Source organism: Thamnophis elegans, chromosome 6, assembly GCF_009769535.1.
Source record: "Thamnophis elegans isolate rThaEle1 chromosome 6, rThaEle1.pri, whole genome shotgun sequence".
In the NCBI taxonomy this organism is placed as follows: domain Eukaryota; kingdom Metazoa; phylum Chordata; class Lepidosauria; order Squamata; family Colubridae; genus Thamnophis; species Thamnophis elegans.
Genome location: NC_045546.1, coordinates 62,722,030 through 62,745,683, shown reverse-complemented (window position 1 = coordinate 62,745,683; position 23,654 = coordinate 62,722,030). Strand labels below are relative to the sequence as shown.

Genomic DNA, 23,654 nt, shown 5'->3' with positions numbered 1-23,654 from the left:
CAATATTTACGTTGTTTCATCAATTACCAGCAGGATGATTGGGTGGACTTGTTGCCGCACGCGGAAGTGGCTTATAATAATTCCGTACATAGCAGCACTGGATTTATTCCTTTTCGAGTTGTCTCTGGCCAGGACTTTGTTCCTATTCCCGAGGTTCCTCTTGAGCAGCCACAGATTTCGTCCGTCTCCAAGTGGAGTGAGCAATTGAGCCATATTTGGCCTTTGGCACTTAGTACTTTGGATGCTGCGCATCGCACGCATAAGAAACAGGCTGATAAGAAACGTGCACAACCTTACCAGTACAAGGTGGGCGACAAGGTTTATTTATCCACGAAGTTCCTTCAAACTACGCAAAAGTCTAAGAAGTTGGGACCTAAGTACGTGGGCCCGTTTCCCATAATCAAGGTCATCAATCCTATTTCAGTTCGCTTGCAGCTACCCAAGCACCTCAGCCGTGTTTATCCAGTTTTCCATGTTAATCCCATTAAACCTGTTCGTTTCTCGTCCTTACGTCCGCCTGTGGACCCACCGCCTGCCCACCTATTGATTGATTGTGAACAGCATTTTGAGATCTGGGAAATATTGGACTCTCGGCGGCGGCGGAATCGGATTCAGTGCCTAGTGGCTTGGAAGCATTTTCCTCCATCTCATGCCGAGTGGGTGGACAAGTCCCATGTCCGTGGCTCCCCAGCTGCTCCGACAGTTTTATTCTACTTATCCTGACAAACCCTAATTGACTCTCCTTCCTGACTTTCTTTCCCCCCCCCCTTTTTTTCTTTTTCTGTTTTTTGTTGTTCGTCTGTTTGTGTTTTGTCGTTTTCCAGGCCTGACCGCCTTTTTCTGGAGGACGGCCGGATGTCAGCCTCTGCTTTGCTGCTGCTTCGGCTGCCATTGAAACGGGGAGGGGGAGCATGGTATTTGGGAGGGGTTTACTAATTGTGCTGGAGGAAGATTCTGGAGTTCTGCTGCCTGTCGGACTACGCATGCGGAGGAGGTTCCCGCCAAGGCCAACGGCACCGACATTCCATCTTGGTGATGCCTTTCAAAGTTATCTCACACCTGACACTTAGGAGAATTATGATTGGACTATAACTGGGATGCCAAGGGGTGGGGAATGGGTTATTTTATATACCATTCGCTTTCGCGCCTAAATAATCAGTCTTTGCTTTGCTACACTTCTAATCATTTATAATTAGTAAAAGTACACTTGATTTCTATCAATGGAGTCTCGTGGTCTTCTTTCCTAATTACTCAATGAAGAGGTGCTGACACCATCTGAACTGTAACTGACGGTTTTTGAGCTCATCCACTAAAAAGGCATAATCTTTCCTTGATCTCAGCATTTTGGGTGGTATTTCCTTCAAAACAGTCACCTCCTTACCCCCAAATTGCAACTTGGTTTTATAAGACTCTTGCAATATCAAATTCCTTATATCTCTCATGGCAAAATACACCACAATGTCCCTTGGGAGTTGTTTTTGTCTGGCAAGCAGAAATTAATGTGATATATCTTGTCAATCTGCCAGTCGAAATCCCCTCCTGGCCGTCCCATCAATTGATCAAAAGCTTCTGAGAAGATCTGCTTCAAATTTTCTTGGTTTTTCTCTTTAAGGCCCCTTATCCCCATCTGTCTGTACTGCAACATTATAATTTCATTTTCTGCATCATCAACCTTGCGTTGGACCACATCCATTTTCGTTACCAGGTTAATATTGGAATCACTAAGATCTTCCAATTTATCCTCGATTCCTGATACATAGCCAGATAAGCATTTAAAAGCCTCCAAAATATTGTCTCTAATATCTTGATTACGAATCTGGACCAAATTCATAACTTCTTCTGACAATTCCTTAAAAGCAACAGAGATCTTTTCCTGTATTTTAATTTCCATCGCAGCTGCATGATTTTTTAAAGCCTCAGTTAAGGCCTCACTTAATTCTTTTTGCAGTATTTCTCGAGTCAAAGGTTCCCCAGCAGGAGTAGGAGGGGGTTGGGAGGGGAGTAATGACTGTAATTTAGATGCTGGAGCAGGTACACTGCCAGGGCTCTTTGAGGTGTTGATTTTTTGCTTAGAGGCCATTTCTCATTAATCTTCTCCACCCAGTTACTAAATCCAGGCAAGCCGCTTGTTCCAGTAATTACTATGTAGTTTAATAACAAATCACTACTGATTTAATGATCTTTAGATGGTCTAAGCTCCATGAAAATCTATAACATCACAGCATGACCACGTCTACAAAGCTGCTCGGCGCCATCTTTGTCTTTGTGTTTCTGCCAGGTAGTTAAGCAGAAGGAATTTTTTAAAAAATGGAGTTAAAGTCTGTAATACATACAATTAGAAGTTCTCCGGTATCTGTCTGCCCGTGTTGGAATCAGTTATAAATCAATCATTGAGCTGAGGGTGGACGTATGCCTTTGTTCTGCAAAAAAGCAGAAAAAGTCCTTGGCGCGGAGAATTCACTGAGTTATAGGGTGGCTCACACCTTCCACCCCCAGATTTATGTTCTGGGTGGGGTTGAATGGAGCATTTCCCAAACACAGCTTCTCACCTCTCCTCCTATGCCCGAAGGAGAGGTAATCAAACTGTCAAACAGTTGATGGATGCTGTTTAGACAGCTTAATGCAGCCAAGGGTCTGGGGCTATTAAAAATGAAATAAGTCCCACAGACACCATCCAAACCGGAAGTCTCCAAGTCTGTTATTCATTGATGAATTCTATGCATCTGTTAAGTTCTTGCAAAGGTAAACAAAGGAAGATTTAGCATCTATCATACAGCCAGGCAAGTTGCTTAAGCTTCCATGTATAGCAAAATCTGTTTCTAGTGAAACACATAAAATTATTGATGTAGGATGTCAAAATTGATAATTGAATTGGTTCCCAATTTTAAATCAGGAAAGGTTAAAATTAATGCAGCTGCAATCTGACATCACAAATCAATATTTTTAAGGTTTCACTATGAAACAGTTCAAAGATACAAAGATATGCCAGCCATCCTAACAATTGAAGAGATGTCATGCAGACATAACTATCATTCTACATTCATCTATATGTATGAGAAGACTTAGTTATGAAGATAAAGTGATGATTACCTACACTTAAAGCTATTCCAGCCAATCAAAGTTTTAACAGTATAAAAGAAATAATATATACTTATCTGAATGGAAAATGAACATAGGTTATATTGCCAAACCTCATTAAACCTGTATACTATTTTTAATATAGATACTCAGTACAAGGTAATGGAATCTGAATTTTCACTTTGTGTCTTCATCTGTTAAAATAATTCCTTCCATTATTTGGCAAGTACACGGTCATAGTTCAAATGTCCACTATTCAAGATGTTGTTGTTGTTTAAATTGCCAAGTCCGACTCATCACAACACCATGGACAACATTCCTCCAGGCCTTCCTGTCCTCTACCATCCTCTGGAGTCCATTTAAGCTCACGCCAACTGCTTCAGTGACTCCATCCAGCCACCTCATTTTCTGTTGTCCCCTTCTTCTTTTGTCCTCAATATTTTCCAGCATTAGGCTCATCTGCAGTGAGTCCTTTCTTCTCATTAGGTGGCCAAAGTATTTGAGTTTTATCTTCAGGATCTGGCCTTCTAAAGAGCAGTCAGGGTTAATCTCCTCTAGGACTGACCGGTTTGATCGCCTTGCAGTCCAAGGGACTTGCAGGAGTCTTCTCCAGCACCATATTCCAAAGGCCTCAATTCTTTGATGCTCAACCTTTCTTATGGTCCAACTTTCATACATTGCAACTGGGAAAACCATAACCTTGACTATACACACTTTTGTTGGCAGGGTGATGTCTCTCTTTTTTTGTATACTGTCTAGATTTGACATAGCTTTCTTCCCAGGAAAAGGCATCTTTTAATTTCTTGGCTGCAGTTACCATCTGTGGTGATCTTGGAGCCCAGGAAAGTAAAATGTATCACTACATCCATTTCTTCCCCATCTATTTGCCAGGAATTGCGAGGGCAGGATGCCATAATCTTAGTTTTCTTAATGTTGAGTTTCAAGCCAACTTTTGTGCTCTCCTTCTTCACCCACATTAAAAGGCTCTTTCATTCCTCTTCACTTTCTGCCATTAGAATGGTATCATCTGCATATCTAAGGTTGTTGATATTTCTCCTGGCAATCTTAATTCCAATTTTTTATTCATCTAGTCCTGCCTTTCTCATGGTATGCTCTGCATATAAGTTAAATAGGCAGGGCGACAGTATACAGCCTTGCCGAATTCCTTCCCCAATTTTGAACCAATCAGTGGTTCCGGGTCGAATTCTTACTGTTGCTTCTTGACCCACATATAGATTTCTCAAGAGACACAAAGATGGTCTGGTACTCCCATCTCTTCAAGAACTTGCCACAATTTGTTATGATCCATACAATCAAAGACTTTAGCATAGTTAATGAAGCATAAATAGATATTTTTCTGGAACTCCCTAACTTTCTCCATGATCCAGTGTATGTTGGCAATTTGATCTCTGGTTCCACTGCCTCGTCAAAAACCTGCCTGTACTTCTGGTAGTTCTCGATCCACATACTGCTAGAGCCTAGCTTGTAGGATTTTGAGCATAACTTTACTAGCATGTGAAATGAGTGCAATGGTGCCGTAGTTTGAATATTCTTTGGCATTGCCCTTCTTTGGAATTGGAATATAAACTGAACTTTTCCAATCCTGTGGCCACTGTTGAGTTTTCCAAATTTGTTGGCAAATTGAGTGTAGCACTTTTACTGCATCATTTTAAAGGTTTTGAATAGCACAGCTGGAATACTGTCACCTCCACTAGCTTTGTTGTTGCTCAGATTTTCTAAGGCCCATTTGACTTCACATTCTAAGATCTCTGGCTCGAGGTCAATGACCACCCCATTGTGGTTATTAGGGATGTTAAGCTTGTTCTTGTATAGTTCTTCTGTGTAATTTTGCCACCTCTTCTTAATCTCTTCTGTCTCTGTTAGGTCCCTGCTTGTTCTTGTATAGTTCTACTGTGTAATTTTGCCAACTCTTCTTAATCTCTTCTGCCTCTGTTAGGTCCCTGCCATTTTGGTCATTTATCATACCTACCAGAGGTTATATTCAGCCAGTTCACACTGGTTCACTTCAATGTGGCAGCAATTTGTCCAAGATCAGAGAACCGGTAGCAATGACCAGCTGGCCAAGCCCCAAAAGTGGTCCCTCTGTCACCATTTGCTTGCCCCGCCCACCCGCCCACCATTTTTCCCCCTGCGCATGTGCGGGACTCAGATGGCTGCCTGGCCAGTGCTAAATATAGAAGATCTTGAGAGCCTCCGGAGCCCTTTTACATTTTTAACAAACCTTCCCGGTGGGGCTTGGTCCCAAGAATTGCATAAGGCTCGGCTGTCATCCGGTAGCTATCCGTGGCTGTCTCCCAAGCAGTGGAACTGCGGTGGCCTGGAATGGCGATTGCAGTGTGAGGGGGAAGATGGCGGCGCCAGGCTGCTGAATTGCAGTGACTGCAAATCCTTCGGCATCCCTCCCCCCTTGCCTGCCTGCCTGACTGACTGATCCGAACGGCGCGGTGAGCCTGGGGACTCAATTTCAGCTGTGAAGAAGGTGGGGGCATCGCAAACTTTGAGATCGTGGAGCGGCGGATCGGACGGCTGGCTGTGCCTGCCGCCGCCGTAGCCGCCCCAGACGCCCCCCTCCCCTGTTCTATTCTGCTCGCCTCACTGCCTGCTGCCTTGCTGTCCTGCGGTCCTCTAGGGAAAAGATCTGGCCGTTCGTCTGACTGGTGTGGTTGCTCGGGTGAAGAGGAAGAATGACGTCTGAATTCCGTGTTCCAGCCAAGGAAGCGAGAGGCCTGGATGCCCCCCTCTTTTTTCCCAACTCCTGGCCTCCGTGTCATCATAGCCGCCTCCAGGCATTACACCTTTGTCTCCCTCCACAGCCATCAGGAAGCCTTTACCATCTCTCTAGCCGCTCTGACTCTTCTCTACCTGGCCTGTGTCTGATGTCCTGCCTGTAACATCTGCTCTCCCCCGCCCGTCTGCCGCCTGCCATTGCTCTGGTTAGTTAGATAGGTTTAGATAAGAGATAGATATAGTTAGTTATAGGCATAGGTATAGTTAGATAGTTAGATATAGTTTAGAAATAGTTATGAGGGCAACGGCTGGTTGCACCCGGGGGGGGCGGGAGGGACTGAATGGCAGGGATTAGGGCTAGGGTCAGGGCTTGAGATGGAGTTAGGGCTGGGCTAGGGCCGGGTTAATGTAGGATTAGTATTAGATTAGGCTGGTGTTGGGTTAAGATTGGGTGGGGTTAGGGTGTAGGTTAGTGTTAGGTTAGTGTTAAATTAGTTTAGATTAGTTTAGATTAGTGATTAGGTTTAGGAGTAGGGTTGGGGGTGGGTTGGGATTGAGAGCGATAGAGGATGGCGGCTGCAAGGGCGAGGACTTGGTTTCGGAAAGATCAGCACTCTCTCCCTCCCCCGCCTAGAGCGGCTCAGGCCAGTTTCAGACTTTGGCCCCCCAGACTTAATATTAGGAAAGAAACTTTTGTGCATGCGGTGCGCTGACCTTGTTTTGGACTCTAAGAGGGGTGAGACTGACTGGTTGCTACTTGTGAACATCAGACTTTCATGCCTTACCCTTTCCCATATACGGCTACCCTGTACACTATCGACTTTTGGTCTGGTAGCCGTGGACGTCTCTCCGGGACATAGAGGAGAGAGAAGAGCGGAGCAGTTCTCTCTCCACTTTTACATCATTGTTTGATATCGGACTATTGCAGTGCTCCGTGCATTTTAACGTATAGTGAGTGCTTGAGGTGTGACTGTGATGTATGTATGAATCCACTTTTATCATATAGCTGTATTTGTGTTTTTTAAATTGTCGTGGGGGAGTGTTTGTTTGGATGAGTAAGTACTTTTAAGAAGGCTGGGACTATAACCGGGTATCTCCTACACTGAGTGCTTTGCAGAAGTGTTAGGGGGGCCTGGTTTAATCCCCAGCCTTAGAATGTATGGTTTGAAGGGCTTGCCAGGGATGCCGATAGCCCTGGGGGAGGGTGGGGGGCCTATGGACATGGGAGTAGGCCGGAGCATTACGGTCTTAACTGGGAGGGGCAGATATGGTGGGGACTTTAGGGCGAGCCATTACTGGGGAAGGAGGGTTTGCTATGTTACAGAGATCCCTCCTTCCGGTCCTATTAATCCCACTCCAAGGCCAGATGGCGCGAGTAGTCAGGGCCCTGGTCTCAGGCTGCTGTTGCTAAATGCCAGGTCTGTGGTTCACAAGGCTCCCCTCATCCGGGACTTAATTTTAGACGAGGGGGCAGACCTGGCATGTATTACTGAAACCTGGCTGGGCCTGGAGGGAGGAGTCCCCCTCACCGAGATGTGCCCAGAGGGTTTTCAGGTGCTTCACCAGCTGCGACCCCAGAAAAGGGGTGGGGGAGTGGCCGTGGTTATCCGAGAGTCTTTAGTTCCTCGTAGGATCCCTGCTCCGGAGCTTGTCGGGTGTGAGTCCTTGCTGGTGAGGTTGGACCCTGGGGGTCAAGTGGGCTTGCTGCTAACGTACCTGCCTCCCAACAGCATTGCAGCAGCTCTCCCCTCGCTCCTCGAGTCAGTAGCCGAGCTAACAGTTGAGTTCCCCAGGCGTATGGTGCTGGGGGATTTCAACTTGCCTTCGCTCGGCGAGCATTCTGATGGGGCACAGGAGTTCATGGCTTCCATGACAGCCATGGGCTTGACCCAAGTAATTCGGGATCCGACCCACTCGGCGGGTCACACACTTGACCTCGTATTCCTCTCGGAGCAGTGGAATTGCGATCTTGGTCTGAGGGGTATTGAGATCTTGCCCCTGTTGTGGTCGGACCACTGCCTACTGAGGCTTGACTTTCGGAGCCCAATCCCCCACTGTAGGGAGGAGGAAACGATTAGGTGGTTCCACCCCAGGCGCCTTATGGACCCTATGAACTTTCAGACGGCGCTTGGTGTTATACCTGATACTCTCGCCCGCGATTCGGTTGGGACGCTGGTCGCTGCTTGGAACTCAGCGGCGGCAGGGGCCCTTAACCGGATTGCGCCTTTACGGTCGATCCGAGGCAGTTGATCCAGGAGGGCTCCTTGGTTTACTGAGGAACTCCAGGAGATGAAGCGCCAAAAGAGACGCTGGAGATCCAGTAAGTCCGAGTCAGACCGAGCACTATTAAAATCCTGCATCAGAGCCTACCTCCGGCCAATTCGGACGTCAAAAAGAACTCACATTGCCGCTCTGATAGCTTCCGCTGAGTCACGGCCAGCCGCCTTGTTTAGGATAGCCCGTTCCCTCCTTAAAGGGACGGATTTGGGCACTCCTTTACAAGGTAAGGCTGAGGAGTTTGCCCAATTTCTTGCGGATAAAGTGGCTCGGCTTCGGGCAAACCTGGACTCCAATTGCGCAGAGCCAGCCGAGGTACAGGGGGAAGGTCTTGAGCGACATCGTTGGATTGATTTCCAGTCTGTTACTCCTGAGACAAGGCCATCGGAGCAGTGAGTGCCTCCACATGTGTACTGGACCCGTGTCCCTCCTGGGTGGTCGCGAACAGCAGCGAGGTGACATGGGGCTGGATCCAGGCAATAGTGACCGCGTCTCTCCGGGAAGGGTCCTTTCCCCCCCGTTAAAGGAGGCGGTGATGAGATCCCTACTGAAGAGACCGTCCTTGGATCCAGCCGTTTTAAATAACTACTGTCCAGTCTCCAACCTCCCCTTTGTAGGGAAGGTTGTTGAGAAAATGGTGGCCTTTCAGCTCCGGCGGTCCTTGGAAGAAGCCAATTATCTAGACGCCTTCCAATCTGGTTTCAGGCCTGGCTACAGCACAGAAACTGCTTTGGTGGCACTGACCGATGATCTCTGGAGAGCCAGAGACGGGGGCCAGGCCTCCGTTCTGGTGCTCCTGGACCTCTCAGCAGCCTTCGATACCATCAACCATGGTATCCTTCTGCGGCAGTTGCGAGAGGTGGGGGTGGGAGGAACCGTTTTTCGGTGGTTCTCCTCCTACCTCTCGGGCAGGTCGCAGTCGGTGTTGGTTGGAGGACAGAGGTCGACCCCTAGGCCCCTTAACTATGGGGTGCCGCAGGGGTCGGTCCTGTCCCCCCTCCTGTTTAACATTTACATGAAGCTGCTGGGCGAGATCATCCGACAGCACGGGATAAAGTACCACCAGTATGCGGACGATACTCAATTGTATCTGTCCACCCCGTGCCAGCTCAGTGAAGCAGTTGACGTGATGTGTCAGTGCCTGGAGGATGTGAGGGTCTGGATGGGGGTTAACAAGCTGGCTCTCAATCCTGACAAGACCGAGTGGCTTGTGTTTTTTCCTCCCACAAATTGGCAAGGTATTCCATCTCTCAGGCTGGGGGGTGAAATTATACGCCCCTCAGACAGGGTTCACAATTTGGGAGTCCTCCTGGACCCACAGCTGATCTTAGATCACCATTTGTCAGCTGTGACCAGGGGGGCATTTGCCCAGGTTCGCCTGGTGCAGCAATTGTATCCCTACCTGAACCGGGAGGATCTTACAACAGTCACTCATGCCCTTGTGACCTCAAGACTGGACTACTGCAATGTGCTCTATATGGGGCAGCCCTTGAAGAGTGTTCGGAGACTTCAGCTGGTCCAGAATGCAGCCGCGCGAGCGATTGTGGGTGCGCCATGGTACACCCACGTCACATCTATCCTCCGCGAACTGCACTGGTTGCCTATTGGTCTCCGGATATGCTTCAAGGTGCTAGTTATTACTTATAAAGCTCTACATGGTATTGGACCTGGGTACTTGAGAGACCGCCTCCTGCCAATTACCTCCCATAGAGTCATTAGATCCCACAGATTAGGCCTCCTCCGAATTCCATCTGCCGGCCAATGCCGGCTGTTGATCACCCGGAGGAGGGCCTTCTCTGTGGCTGCTCCGGCCCTTTGGAACGAGCTCCCCATGGAGATTCGGACCCTCGCCACCCTTCAGGATTTCCGGACAGCCATTAAGGCCTGGCTGTCCCAGCAAGCCTGGGGTTGAGTCCCCCCGCCACTCGAATTTGCTGTGCTTGCTGTGCTTTTTTTAAATTGTTGTATCACTGTCCTGTTTGTCTTACTTTCTGTATTTGTTTTCCCCTTCCCCTGGTTTTTGTTCAGCCACCCTGAGTCCCTTCAGGGAATAGGGCGGCTTACAAATTGAATAAATACCAATACCAATACCATGCACTTGCCTCACATGATCGCTCGATGCTCACTTGCCCCGCCCGGCTGATGATCACTTGCTTGCTTGAAGCTCACCCCGCCCATGAGCCCTATATATGACTGCCACGCAGCCCATCCCCCAGCTACATGTCTTGCCTGTCTCCTCCATGCCTCACCCGCTCTGCTCAGCTCACCAAAGGTAAGTAAGCATGCCACCCACTCGCCCTGGGTCAGGAGCCGGGGTCCCAGGGACACTCCATTCCCTGAGGCCCCGGAGTTGTCACCTGCCTCAGCCAGGGAATGCACTACTCCTTGGCTCCGGCTGTGCCCCAGAGCTGCCACCCTCTTGCCAGCCGCCTCAGCCAGGTCAGTAAATGTGCCATTCCCAGGCTCTTATCTTGTCCTGAAGCAGCCATCCTATCGCTGCCCCACCACCCCTTTGACAGTTGCCCCCGTTTCCCCTCCTAAACCCCGGCCCTAGCCCCACTTCCTCCCCCCCCTTTGATTGCTTACCTTCCACGGCAGCTGGTCCAGAGTCCAGAAGGCAAGCTGACCAGTGTTTTCAACAGCCCCCAGCTAGCCACCACTGCTGGGAAGCGGCTCTAAAAGAGACAGTGACTGGTCACAGGCTGCCAAAAAGTCCTCCAGTTGGCGAAAAAGCTGCTGCCATCATTGCCATGTTCTTCATGCATGTGCATCCCAATTGCCTTGCAAGGGCCAGGGTTTAGTAGGTGAAATAGGGGTGACTGGCAAAGTGAGGGAGGGGGTAGATAGGCAGAAATCCCCCCCAAAATCCTACTTTTTCCTGTGGGCATGGCTTGATGGGGCATGGGTTCATGTGACTGGGCATGGGTTTGAGTGACGTCAAGTTGGCCATGCCTACTCTGTCACATGCCTCCTCACCTAGCCAAGGCCACCAAACTGGTAGTGAACATTTTTGAAACCCACTACTGATGCCCACCTTTGCATGAAACTTTCCCTTCATATCTCCAATTTTCTTGAAGATATCCTCCCTATTCTATTCTTATCACTTTTAACTATTCTCTGGAATTCTGCATTCAATTGGGTATATCTTTTTCTTTCTCCCTTGCCTTTCATTTTCCTTCTTTCCTCAGCTATTTGCAAAGCTTCCTCAGACAGCCATTTTGATTTCTTGCATTTCTTTTTCTTTGGGATGGTTTTACTTGCTACCTCTTGTACAATGTTGTGAACTCCATCCGTAGTTTTTCAGGCATGTTAAAGATGCACATTCAAGATGTATATCCTTGATAAATTAGTCCAGACAAATAAATCCCTAACAGCAGATCTGTGCTATCCATTTAAAAAGATGAAATCCCTTGCTTGACAAGGATGAATAGCCTGGTTGACAAATATTGATGTGGGGACAAATATTTCGTTGACAAATAAAGATGTGGTGAATCTATTGTGCAAAAACGTTGTTTTTAAGAGTTACTGCATAAAAGACTTAGGTTCAAGATTATTAACTAATTCCACCATAAAAGGTAAAGGTAAAGGTTCCTTTACCTTTGTCTTAGTCATTCCCAACCCTAGGGGGTGGTGCTCATCTCTGTTTCAAAATCGAAGAGCCAGTGCTGTCCAAAGACATCTCCATTGTCATGACTAAACACAGAAGGCACACGGAACACTGCTACCCTCCCACCAAAGATGGTTCCTATTTCCTACATAGAGGGATGCTGTGGCTCAGTGGCTTGTCTGAGCTTGTCCATCAGAAAGGTCGGCAGTTTGGCAGTTCAAATCCCTAGTGCTGTGTAACAGAGTGAGCTCCCATTACTTGTCCCAGCTTCTGCCAACCTAGCAGTTTTAAAGCATATAAAAATGCAAATAGAAAAACTCCACCATTGGAATATATAAAACTTTCTAGCTTCCAACTGCTGATCCACTTATTTCAAGTTAGACCAGCATATAGGACATATGTCAAGAGCTTCATTTTGAATAATAAAGATTAATTTTGCAAGATCCAATCTGGGTTGGTCACAGATTATTTTTGTTCTTGAAAACAAACTTGGCAATTTTAAAGTCTCCTCCACCTTCTGCAGCTAGATTGCTTCACATATTGTCATTGGATTGACTTTTTTTAACCTAAGGAAAAGAATTAGATATGTCCATATTGGTACTGCCTAGACTAGATGGGTTGGCGCAGGAGTCGACTATAAATGGAAGAGCAACAGTTTAGACCGCACAGAAGATATTTAATCACAACTGAATGCCCATTAGCTTACCTGAAAAGTGAGTGTTTTTTACATGTGTATCAGTGGTAGGTTCCGGCAGGTACACCCCGGTACGAGTGTACTGGTGCCTGCTGGGATCAGCAGGCACTGTACTGGAACGGTGCTTTGGAGGGCCCATCCGTGTTCCTTACCTGTATTTGAGCCTACTGGGCCACTTGCACATGTGCATGCAGCGTACGGCGCCTGTGCAGCCCTCAGCCAAGCAGCTGGAGCGTCGCAGGGCAGTGGGCAGCATGCATGCACGTGGTGGATGCCTGGCCCCATCGCAGTGTACCAGTTGCGATGGGATCTGGAACTCATCGCTGATGTGCATACATGTGTGCTATTAATGTTATTAATGCTACTTAGATAGTATAAATACAGGGGCTATTATTATAACGTTGCTTTGTTGATTTGTTGCTTTAGTTAATTTCAGTATGTTTAGTTGTTGAATAAGACATTCAAATATACAGAAAGTATCTACATCGTGGCTCAACAAACTATATTATTTGGTCTTATACTGTTGTTTTAATCTTAACATTTCTTTTCCAGTTGAGAAGAACCATCAACCTTTCTCTGCCTTTTTGTTTGTGTTACTTTGCTGACCCTGCCAATAGATTTGTAGGCCAACCCCCCCCCCCGAAAAGAAACACAGTTTTTTTTATTTGTACATGTGCCTAGATGCCAGGCTAAAATAAATGCATGGGACATCTATAACATGATTTTGCAAAGCAGATGAAGTGGTAGTGTTCCCCCCCACCAAAAAAAATCAAGCAATTTCTTAATGTTTAAATAAATGAAAATCTCAACAAAATGGAAGAAATGGGGGGGAGGGAGACACAGCTAGCTGGAATGGATAACAGACACTGAATTTCTGTCTTCTCCGAGCCATCACAGAGAATGGATTTTAAAAATATAACATCCATCTAAAGATTATGAAATTTAAGAGATTATGAAACCTGAATTATTTTCCTTTTCTCCTGAAGATTGGATTGTATTTGACTTGGAATTGGATACTTTTCAGAGGAGCTTTGAGCTTGTATGTTTGGTTAAGAGACTTGAGAGGCTTTGGAAGGGGGATGGGAGAGGAAGGGCCCTATGATTGAAGACTGAGAAAGAATCTGGAAAGAGTTTAAAGCAGTACAGCTGAGAAGATAATAGTTGATTTCTAAGTGTATAGTGTGAAGGACCATTACTCCCTTCTTTCAGCCAAAGTGTTGAGGTCTGGAGAAGGTGGAAGAAATAAATATTTTTAAGACAGAGCCTTGATAAGGTATGTGCAATAAAGTTATTGTTGCAACTGCCATTTAGTTTTATTATGTTGCATTTACAAAGATAAGTTGATAAGGACAAGAAAAAGGAGGAAGTGACATTTATGGACTATAGACTGTAAAATTCTTAAAAGGTCAAGAGCTCTTTTTGGATGGTTGGATGCCAAAATGCAGCAAAAGTGTAGAAAATATTTGGCAAAGACCCAAAGTGGGCCTTAGACCTTCAAAGTTACACCTGATTCGAGTGGGAAAAACCTTAGAAATGGAAGCAAGGAAAAAATCACCTGAAAAATCACTGACTCAATTAGATAAATTTGATGTTCTCTTACAAGAGTTAAGAAAAATAAAGATATATATAAAGGAGGATTTGAAGCAAAAAATGGATACTATGGATGTAAGAATAACAGATTTGGTGAAACAAAGTCAGGATATGACACAAAATATTACAGAAGTGAGGACTCAGATGGGAGAACATGATAGGATGTTAAAAAGCCAGATAATTATGATGCATCAGGTAAAAAAGGATTTGATCGAGACTTAGGACCGTCAGCGCCACTCAAATTTATGGATACATGGATATCCAAAGAAAAGTGAAGAAAATGAAGCAAAATGGATCCAAGAAGTACTGCACTGAGCTACCGCGATTCTCCCAGATGTCCCTTTTATGAGATATGATATTGATGTAATACATAGAGTCGGCCCAGAAAGGTTGGGAAGAAACTTGCCGAGAGACATTGTGATACAACTTTGGTCTTATGCAAAAAAAGAAAAAATGATGCATAAGTTGTGAAATATGGCATTGATAGTGTTTTGGAGTCATCAGATACAAGTTTTTCCAGATTTAAGTAGTGAGACTTTACAATGGAGGAGAAAAATAATATAATAAAAATAATAATAATAGCTGGAGTTATCCAGTTTTTTTGAGATTTTCATATGGTGGAAGATCTTATAGAGTTGAAACAAAGGACAAAGAAATATAAGGAAAAAAATGGTCTCCGAGGGAGAGGGTTGCACTGTAATATTTGTAGTATTTTTCTTTTTTTGTATTTAGATTGATATGTATTATGTTTGTATTATTTGTATTCAAAATTAAAGAATATTTTAAAAATTATTATTTTAAAAAATTGTTTTGTTAAAATACTGTCTCAATGCTTCGGTATTATTAAAAGTACTGTAAATATTTTGTTGTTGAAATAAAAGCCCCTGGTTATATATGTATGTACTTCTGCAAAGTAGAAGTTGGGACTAGTATGTAAGTCATAGTAGTAAGGCATAGTAAAAAATGTATTGGGTAGTATATATTATATACTATTTTATATATTATAAAATAACTATATTATATATAGTTTTTATTTATATTATAAAATATAAATTATATACTTGCAAAATATATACAAAACAAATATAATTATATGTATATTGTAAATTATATATTGTAAATATACATAATATAGTTACAATATATGTAAAATTGTATTATACAATAAAATATAATTTATATTGCAAATACATAATGTATGTTATAAATTCATATTGTATAGTTTATATTATTGGGTAGTATATAGTAATAGATACAAAGAGAGAAGTAATAGATATAGTAGTAAGGAGTAATAAAGTAGTAGGGAGTAGTAAGACAACTTATTCTTGTGGCCTGGGGAAAACAGGAGATAAGAAAAGAAAAGGCATGTTTAAATTCCAGTCGCTTCTTATGACTGGGTTAATTGAAAATTGAAAATGAACTGAACAGTTCCTGGCAGTTTGCAGGTTTCTCAGTAGATAAATCAGTAGATTCTCTAAGAGAAACATGTTTGAACATAGCATATTATGTATCTAAATTGAAGAATGCTCTTCAGCTATGTATTAAAAGATGTACTTTTTATACATCAACATCATTTTTTTAGCTTATAAGTGAGATCACCATTTTTTCATTTATTGTTAACTATTCCTAACATGGGCAGTAATGAGGGAAACCAAACTACTAAAAGCTATAATAAAACTGAGATAAAATTGATGTGTGTTAATGAGCATGTGGCTTTCAATAATGGCTTGGTGCACAGGTGAGATTTGTTTTCTAATCAAGACATAGCTGCTGTTCAATGTTATTGGACCATCTAAAAGCACAGACCGGTACCATTTTTATGGTATTAATCCACCTTCCTTTTCCACTCTCATAGCATGTCAAGGCTTAATCCAAATCACTGAGAATTGAGTGATCAACAACGACGGATAAAGCAGCAGCACAGATATAATCTATATAAAGTTTGGCACACCTTTGCAAATGATTTGACTCAAGTATGGTATTTCTTAATTTGTTTAACCACCACATGCACATTAAGAAGCAATGAAATGCATCATGCACATAAAGTAGAATTAACACTGCAACTGAGTTAATGAGTTAATTTATTAACAAATCCACATCTTTTTTTCCGATTTGCATGGAAATATGCTTTAATGAAGGATAGTCATGCTAATATAAATTAAATTATTAATTATTAATATAAATTACAGAGCACTTTTTTGAATTATTCCCAAAGCATGAACAATCCTACCAGGGTAGAAACTCTCTACCATACGTGTGTGTGTGTGTGTGTGTGTGTGTGTGGTAAAATAACATGAAGGCTTGTCCAAGTATTTAGTGTGAAATCGTTGTGGGAGTTAAGGGGCCCAGACATCCCGATCATTCACCCATTCAGACTGTGAGGGAGGGAAATGTTTCCAGGCCACCAAATACTGTACTTTCCTTCTATGTTTCCTGGAATCCAGGATTTCTTTGATTTCAAAGTGTTGTTCACCTTTAATGAGGAGGGGAATTGGAGAGGCAGGTTGGCCTGATTGAAGAAGAAATACATGTTCAGGCTTTAACAAGCTAACATGAAACACAGGGTAGATCCGCCTAAGGGTTTTGGGTAACTCTAATTGTACTGTGACTGGATTGACGATTCTAACAATGGGGCAAGACCCTACATACTTGGGCCCACTTTCTTTGATTTCTGGGTGGTCTGTAAGTACTTTGTAGATAGGTTAGGTTAGGTTTATGTTAGGTTTATTGGGTTTGTATGCCGCCCACTCCCGAAGGACTCCGGGCGGCTCACAATAAACAGGGGAGGGGATAAATAAGACAATACAAACAATTTTAAAATCCACAACAGTCACAATTAAGACGGGGCTGGGTGCTTTAACAGCCCCCAGCCTGCCGGAACAGCCAGGACTTAGTAGCTTTACGGGAGGCTGGGAGGGTAGTAAGGGTCCGGATGTCCACTGGGAGCTCGTTCCAGAGGGCCGGAGCAGCAACAGAGAAGGCTCTCCCCCGGGGGCTCGCCAGCCGGCATTGGCTGGCAGATGGAACCCGGAGAAGGCCAAGCCTGTGTGATCGAATTGGTCTTTGGGAGGTAATTGGCAGGAGGCGGTCTCTCAGGTACCCAGGTCCGATGCCATGTAGGGCTTTATAAGTAACAACTAGCACCTTGAAGCGAGTCCGGAGACCAATGGGCAGCCAGTGCAGCTCGCGGAGGATAGATGTGACGTAGGTGTACCGTGGCGCACCCACAATCGCTCGCGCGGCTGCATTCTGGACCAGCTGAAGTCTCCGAACACTCTTCAAGGGCAGCCCCATGTAAAGCACATTACAGTAGTCCTGTCACGAGGGCGTGAGTCACTATCTGAAGTGCCTCCCTGTCCAGATAGGGTCGCAATTGGTGCACCAGGCGAACCTGGGCAAAGACCCCCCCTGGTCACAGCCGATAACTGGTGATCTAAAGTCAGCTGTGGATCCAGGAGGACTCCCAAATTGTGAACCCTCTCTGAGGGGCATATAATTTTACCGCCCAGACTGAGAAATGGAATAATTAGCCAATCTTTGGGAGGGAACATCAATAGCCATTCAGTCTTGTCGGGATTGAGTGCAAGCTTGTTCGTTCCCATTCAGACCCTGACAGCCTCCAGGCACTGGCCCAACACTTCTACTGCTTCACTGAGTTGGCACGGGGCGGACAGATACAATTGTGTATCGTCCGCGTATTGGTGGTATTTAGTCCCGTGCTGCCGTATGATCTCACCCAGCGGCTTCATGTAGATGTTAAATAGGAGGGGGGACAGTACCGAGCCCTGCGGCACCCCATAATTGAGGGGCCTCGGGATCGACCTCTGTCCTCCGCCCAACACCGACTGCGACCTGTCCGAGAGGTAGGAGAACCACCGAAGAACGGTGCCTCCCACTCCCACCTCTCGTAACCGTCGCAGAAGGATACCATGGTCGGTGGTATCGAAAGCTGCTGAGAGGTCAAGGAGCACTAGGATAGAGGACTGACCCCTATCCCTGGCTCGCCAGAGATCATCGATCAGCGCGACCAAAGCAGTTTCCATGCTGTAGCCAGGCCTGAAACCGGACTGAAAGGGATCCAGATAATCGGTTTCATCCAAGGACCGTCAGAGTTGAGAGGCCACCACTTTCTCAACAACCTTCCCTACAAAGGGGAGGTTGGAGACCGGATGATAGTTGCTGAAAATGGTTGGGTCCAGAGACCGTTGCTTCAGGAGGGGTCTTACCACCGCATCCTTTAAGAGGAGCGGAAGGATTCCTCCCGGAGAGAGGTGTTAATTATCATCTGGATCCAGCCCCATGTTACCTCCCTGCTGGTCGAACCCAGCCAGGAAGGGCACGGGTCCAGTATACAAGTGGAGGTGCTCACTGCTCCCATAGCCTTGTCCACTTCCTCAGGCGTGACAAGTTGAGACTCAATCCATAAACTCCGCTCAAGACCTTCTCCTGGTACCTCGGCTGGTACCGTGCAATTGGAGTCCAGGTCTGTCTGAATCCGAGTGACTTTATCCGTTAAATACTGAACAAATTCCTCAGCTCTACCTTGCAAAGGTTCATCCGTGTCCCTCCCTTTCAGGAGGGAGCGGGTTATCCTAAACAAGGCGGCTGGGCGCGATTCAGCGGACGCAATAAGAGCGGCAAAATGCGAACATTTCGCTGCCCGTATTGCCACGAGATAGGTTCTCATCAGTGCTTGGTCTGACTCAGACTTACTGGCCCTCCAGCGGCGCTCTAGACGTCTCTTTTGGCGCTTCATCTCCCGGAGTTCCTCCATAAACCAAGGAGATCTCCTGGATCCGCTACCTCAGAGAGGCCGCAAAGGTGCAATCTGGTTTAGAGCCCCCGTCGCCGCTGCATTCCAGGCAGCGACTAAGGACTCAACCGGACTGTGAACGAAAGTGTCAGGTATCACTCCAAGCGCCGTCTGAAATCCCATAGGGTCCATCAGGCGTCTGGGGTGGAACCACCTAATTGGTTCCTCCTCCCAACAGTGGGGGATTGGTTTCTGAAAGTCAAGCCTCAGTACGAAGTGATCAGACCATGACAAGGGCAGGATCTTAATACCCCTCAATTCTAGATCACGCCTCCACTGCTCTGAGAGGAATACGAGGTCAAGTGTGCGACCTGCTGAATGAGTCGAACCCTGGATTACTTGGGTCAAGTCCATGGCTGTCATGGATGCCATGAACTCCTGCGCCCCATCAGAGCGTTCACCAAGTGTAGGCAGGTTGAAGTCCCCCAGCACCATAAGCCTGGGGAACTCTACCACCAGCTCGGCTACTGACTCGAGGAGCAAGGGGAGGGCTGTTGCAACGCTGTTGGGAGGTAGGTACGTTAACAGCAAGCCCACTTGACCCCCAAGGTCCAACTTCAACAACAAGGACTCACACCCGACAAGGTCTGGAGCAGGGATCCTACGAGGAACTAATGACCTTCGGACGATGACGGCCACTCCCCCACCACTTTTCTGGGGTCGCGGCTGGTGGAGCACCTGAAATCCCTCTGGGCACATTTCAGTGAGGGGGACCCCTCCCTCCGAGCCCAGCCAGGTTTCAGTAATACATGCCAGGTCTGCCCCCTCGTCTACTATTAGGTCTTGGATGAGGGGAGCTTTATGAACCACAGACCTGGCATTTAGCAACAACAGCCTGAGACCAGGGCCCTGACAATTCTCGCCATCTGGCCCTGGAGTGGAACTAACAGGGCCGGAAGGGGGGATCGCTGTGACGTAGCGGACCCTCCTTCCCCAGTAATGGCTAGCCCTGAAGTTCCCGTCGTACCTGCCCCTCCCCATAATGACCGTAATGCTCTGGCCCACCCCCGCAACCATAGACCCCATTTCCCCTCTCACGGCCTCCGCTCCTTCCGGCAGGCGATTTGAATCAGTCATACTAGGATGGGAGGTAGGCCTGGGTCCCCCTACCACTTCTGCAATCGCACTCAGTGGAGGAGGTACCAGGTTATAATCCCAATCCTAACATACATACACAGCCACCCACCCAGACAGTCCCCACATAAGTCAATTAAAACACAAAAACTACAACAATAATGAGATTTTAAAAAGTGGGTACAGACATCAAACAGGCACACCATACACACCACATTCATTAAAATTCACAGAGCACTGCGCTAGTGTGATATAAAAGTGATGGAATAAAGGAGGAGGGAGAGCTGCTCTGCTCCTCTCCTTTCCTCTAGGTCCCAGAAAGACACCCAAGGCCAAAGGTCCAAAAGTCTGTATTGTGCAGGGTGATTGTAGATGGAGGGGGGCAAGGTGTAGATGCCCAATGTTAGCAAGCAGCAACTTTCCAGTCTCACACCCTCCAGATCAATATGAAGATTAACACAATCACCTATAACGGGCCACATGCAGGGGAATGCCTTGTCTTCCCCCTCTCCTGAGGATCTAAAAGGTCCAAAATCTGGGGGTCCAAAGTCTGGGGGTGGCTTGAACAGATCGAGAAGGAGGAAGGGAGAGCGCCGATCTTTAAGACGCCAAGTCCTTACCCCTAAGGCTGCCATCCTCTATCGCTCCTGACCCTAACCCAACCCTAACCCTAACCCTAGCCCTAACCCTAACCCTAATCCAACCCTAACCCTGATCCTAACCCTAACCCTGACCCTAACCCAACCCTAACCCTGACCCTAGCCCTAACCCCAACCCTAACCCTACCCCAACCCCAACTCTAACCTCTATCAGTCCTTCCCACAGGCTGAGTGCACCATCAGATGGATGCTGCCCAAGTACCTATACTTATTTATAAACCTATCTATACCTATCTATACCTATCTATACCTATCTATACCTATCTATACCTAACTATCTAGGGGCAGTGGCGGGTAGCAAGCGGTCGGAGGACGACGGTTGTTACAGGCCAAAGCAGATGGTCGCAGGCCAAGGCGGTGGAGAGTCAGTGCTGGGTAGGGAGATGGTAAAGGCTCCACAGCAACAGGGGGCGGTGCAGAAGGGGCAATGTCCAGCACACAGACAGAATGAGGAGACAAGGCTGGCAAGGAGGCAAGCAAGATGAAGAAGGGGGGGCATCCAGGCCTCTCCACTCTCCTATTCCCTGGGCTCCGAAACGCCAAACGTTGTAACCGCTGCTACCGGCAGCGCGGTGCCGCCATCTTCCTCTCCGCACCGAAGAATAGTCCGGGCTGCCGAGATGGTCACGGCCAGGCAAGTAAAACGTCAATACTGGGCAGGAAAGATTTTACATGCCCAGACCTGCAGAAGGGCGAAGAGGAGAGGCTGTGACCGTGGGGGAAGCGAGCAGAATGGAGGGGTGGGGGGGCGTCCAAGGAAGGCTACGGCGGCGGCAAGCACAGCCAGCTGCCTGATCCACCAATCCCGAAAAGTCTCCGATAACCCCCCACTCCCACCTTTCTGGGGCGATAAGAAGACCCTGTCCCCTACTTGGAACTCTTTTGGTTTAGCTCTTTTCTTGTTAGCCTGTCTTTTATGGGCTTGATGTGCCTCATTTAGTGCATTATAGTTGATGGGCCAAATACACTGAATCTGTTCAATCCATTCCTCCAAGGAAGGGATCTGGGGTTTCCCCTGGGGCAGTTCTGGAATGGGTACGAAATCCTGACCAGAACTAACTTTAAACAGGGGGAAGCCAGTGCTACTATGGATCAAGTTATTGTAAGCTACCGCTGCAAATGGCAGCAAATTGTCCCAATTGCCCCAACAGTATCTAAGATACTGTTCTAGAACTGAGTTTGTACATTCACAGGCCCCATTAGTTTGAGGGTGGTAGGCAGAGCTTAGACCTTAGATGGAGCCTAACAACTTCAGGAACTCACTCCAGAAGTGGGAAGTGAAGCTTTGACACACTCGAATATTAGTAGTATGAAAAAGGTTATTAGATACAAAGATATACTAACAGCACAGGGAGAACTAAAACAGAAGAAAGAATTAGAACAATGGATTGCTATAGGATGGTTTAAACAAATGCAAATACAAACAAGATATGAGAAGGATGTTAAGGAGTATGGTTTTAATATGGAAAATTCAGAAATAGATAAGATATTCATGGGAATGGATGAAAAAATGATTTAAAAATTGTATAGTTATTTATTCAGAATAAATTGAAAGAAGAATAGGTTAAAGAAACAATGATAAGATGGGCAAAAAACTTTGGATACACAATAGAACTAGAAAAATGGTAGCAACTATGGGAAAGGAACTATAAATTGACAATGGTGACAGCATACAAAAAGAATTTGTATAAAATGTTTTCTAGATGGCACATGCCACCTGAAAGATTAGCAAAAATGTTTAATGATAAATCAGCTAAATGTTGGAAATGTCATCAATTGCCAGGATCGTATTATCTTATGTGGTAGACATGCAGGGATGCAAAAAGCTATTGGATTAAAATACAAACATGGTTAGAGAAAATGATACATCAACCTGTAGAGTTTTTTTTGCCAGAGGTACAGTATTTTTATTGGGTATTCTACCAGAGAAATATAGTAAAGAAAATTCATATTTGATTGTACAACAGCTAGAATTGTATTTGCACAAAATTGGAAAGCAGATAAAATCCCTTCGGAATGGGAGGTAATAAAGAAGATACTAGATTGTGCAGAAATGAACAGGTTGACATTGAGAATAAAGGACAAAGAGGAATCGGTGTACTCCAGGACATGGGGGTGATTTTATGATTGGCTTGAAAAAAGATATAAATATAGAGAGAAAGGAACAAAACATGAAATAAATAACTCAGATGGCATATTATTAAATTAGGGGGAGGGGAAATAAGAAAATATTAAAATGCAAATATACAAGTGGAAAAATGACATAAGAGGAACTAATATTAGAAATAAAATGTAAACAGAGAAAATTATTTGTATGAAAATATAAAATTGGATTGCTGAAACGCCACCCCGAGAACCCATCATAGAAAATGAATAAGGAAGGATAACATTGGAAAGGAGGGGGGATGAGGAGGGAAAAGAAAGGGTAAAGCAGAGAAAGTAAGGGTGGGGAATTAAGAGTAGGAGAGAGGGTAAGAAAGAGGAGAAGGGAGGAGGAGAGGGGAAAGAGAGGGGAAGAAGAAAGAAGGAAGGAGAGGAGGAAAGAAGAAGGAAGACAAGGGAGTTTGAGAAGATGGATAGAGTAAGGTTGTTGCAAAATAAGATGGAGGCATGGGGTGGCAAAAAAGTGACACAAAGTGTATTAAATATACGTGTAAAAATAATTATAGAGACTAATGGTGAACAGACAAATGTTAAATAGCAATTATAAGAATGTATATCTATGAATGAATTTGAAAGGGAAAAATAAAAATTTTTTAAAAAAATGTATTCTAGGTAAACCAGGACACCCTTGTACAAATGCTCATGCAGCACTTCATTGATCAATTGCATGAACATAGCAGGTGCCTTTTGTAATCCAAATGGGAGCACCCTCAACTGTCAGCAACCCAAAGGGCAATTGAAAGCATCTTTCCACTCATCTCCTTCCTTAATGCAGAATTTGTAATAAACTTCTCTCAAGTCCAGTTTAGTAAAGATTTTTCCTTTGGCCAGATGAGCTAACATGTCCTTCATTAGGGGCAGTAGATAAACCTTTTCCACACAGACTACATTCAGCCCTTTATAGTCCATGCATAAATGAAGAGACCCAACATTTTTCTCATGAAACAACAC

At 45.5% G+C, this 23,654-nt stretch overlaps 1 protein-coding gene across 1 annotated transcript in view; it reads right to left on the bottom strand.

Annotated features, from left to right (window-relative positions):
* Positions 1-23,654, bottom strand: part of SRPX (sushi repeat containing protein X-linked) — a 169,652-nt gene that overhangs the window by 91,752 nt on the left and 54,246 nt on the right.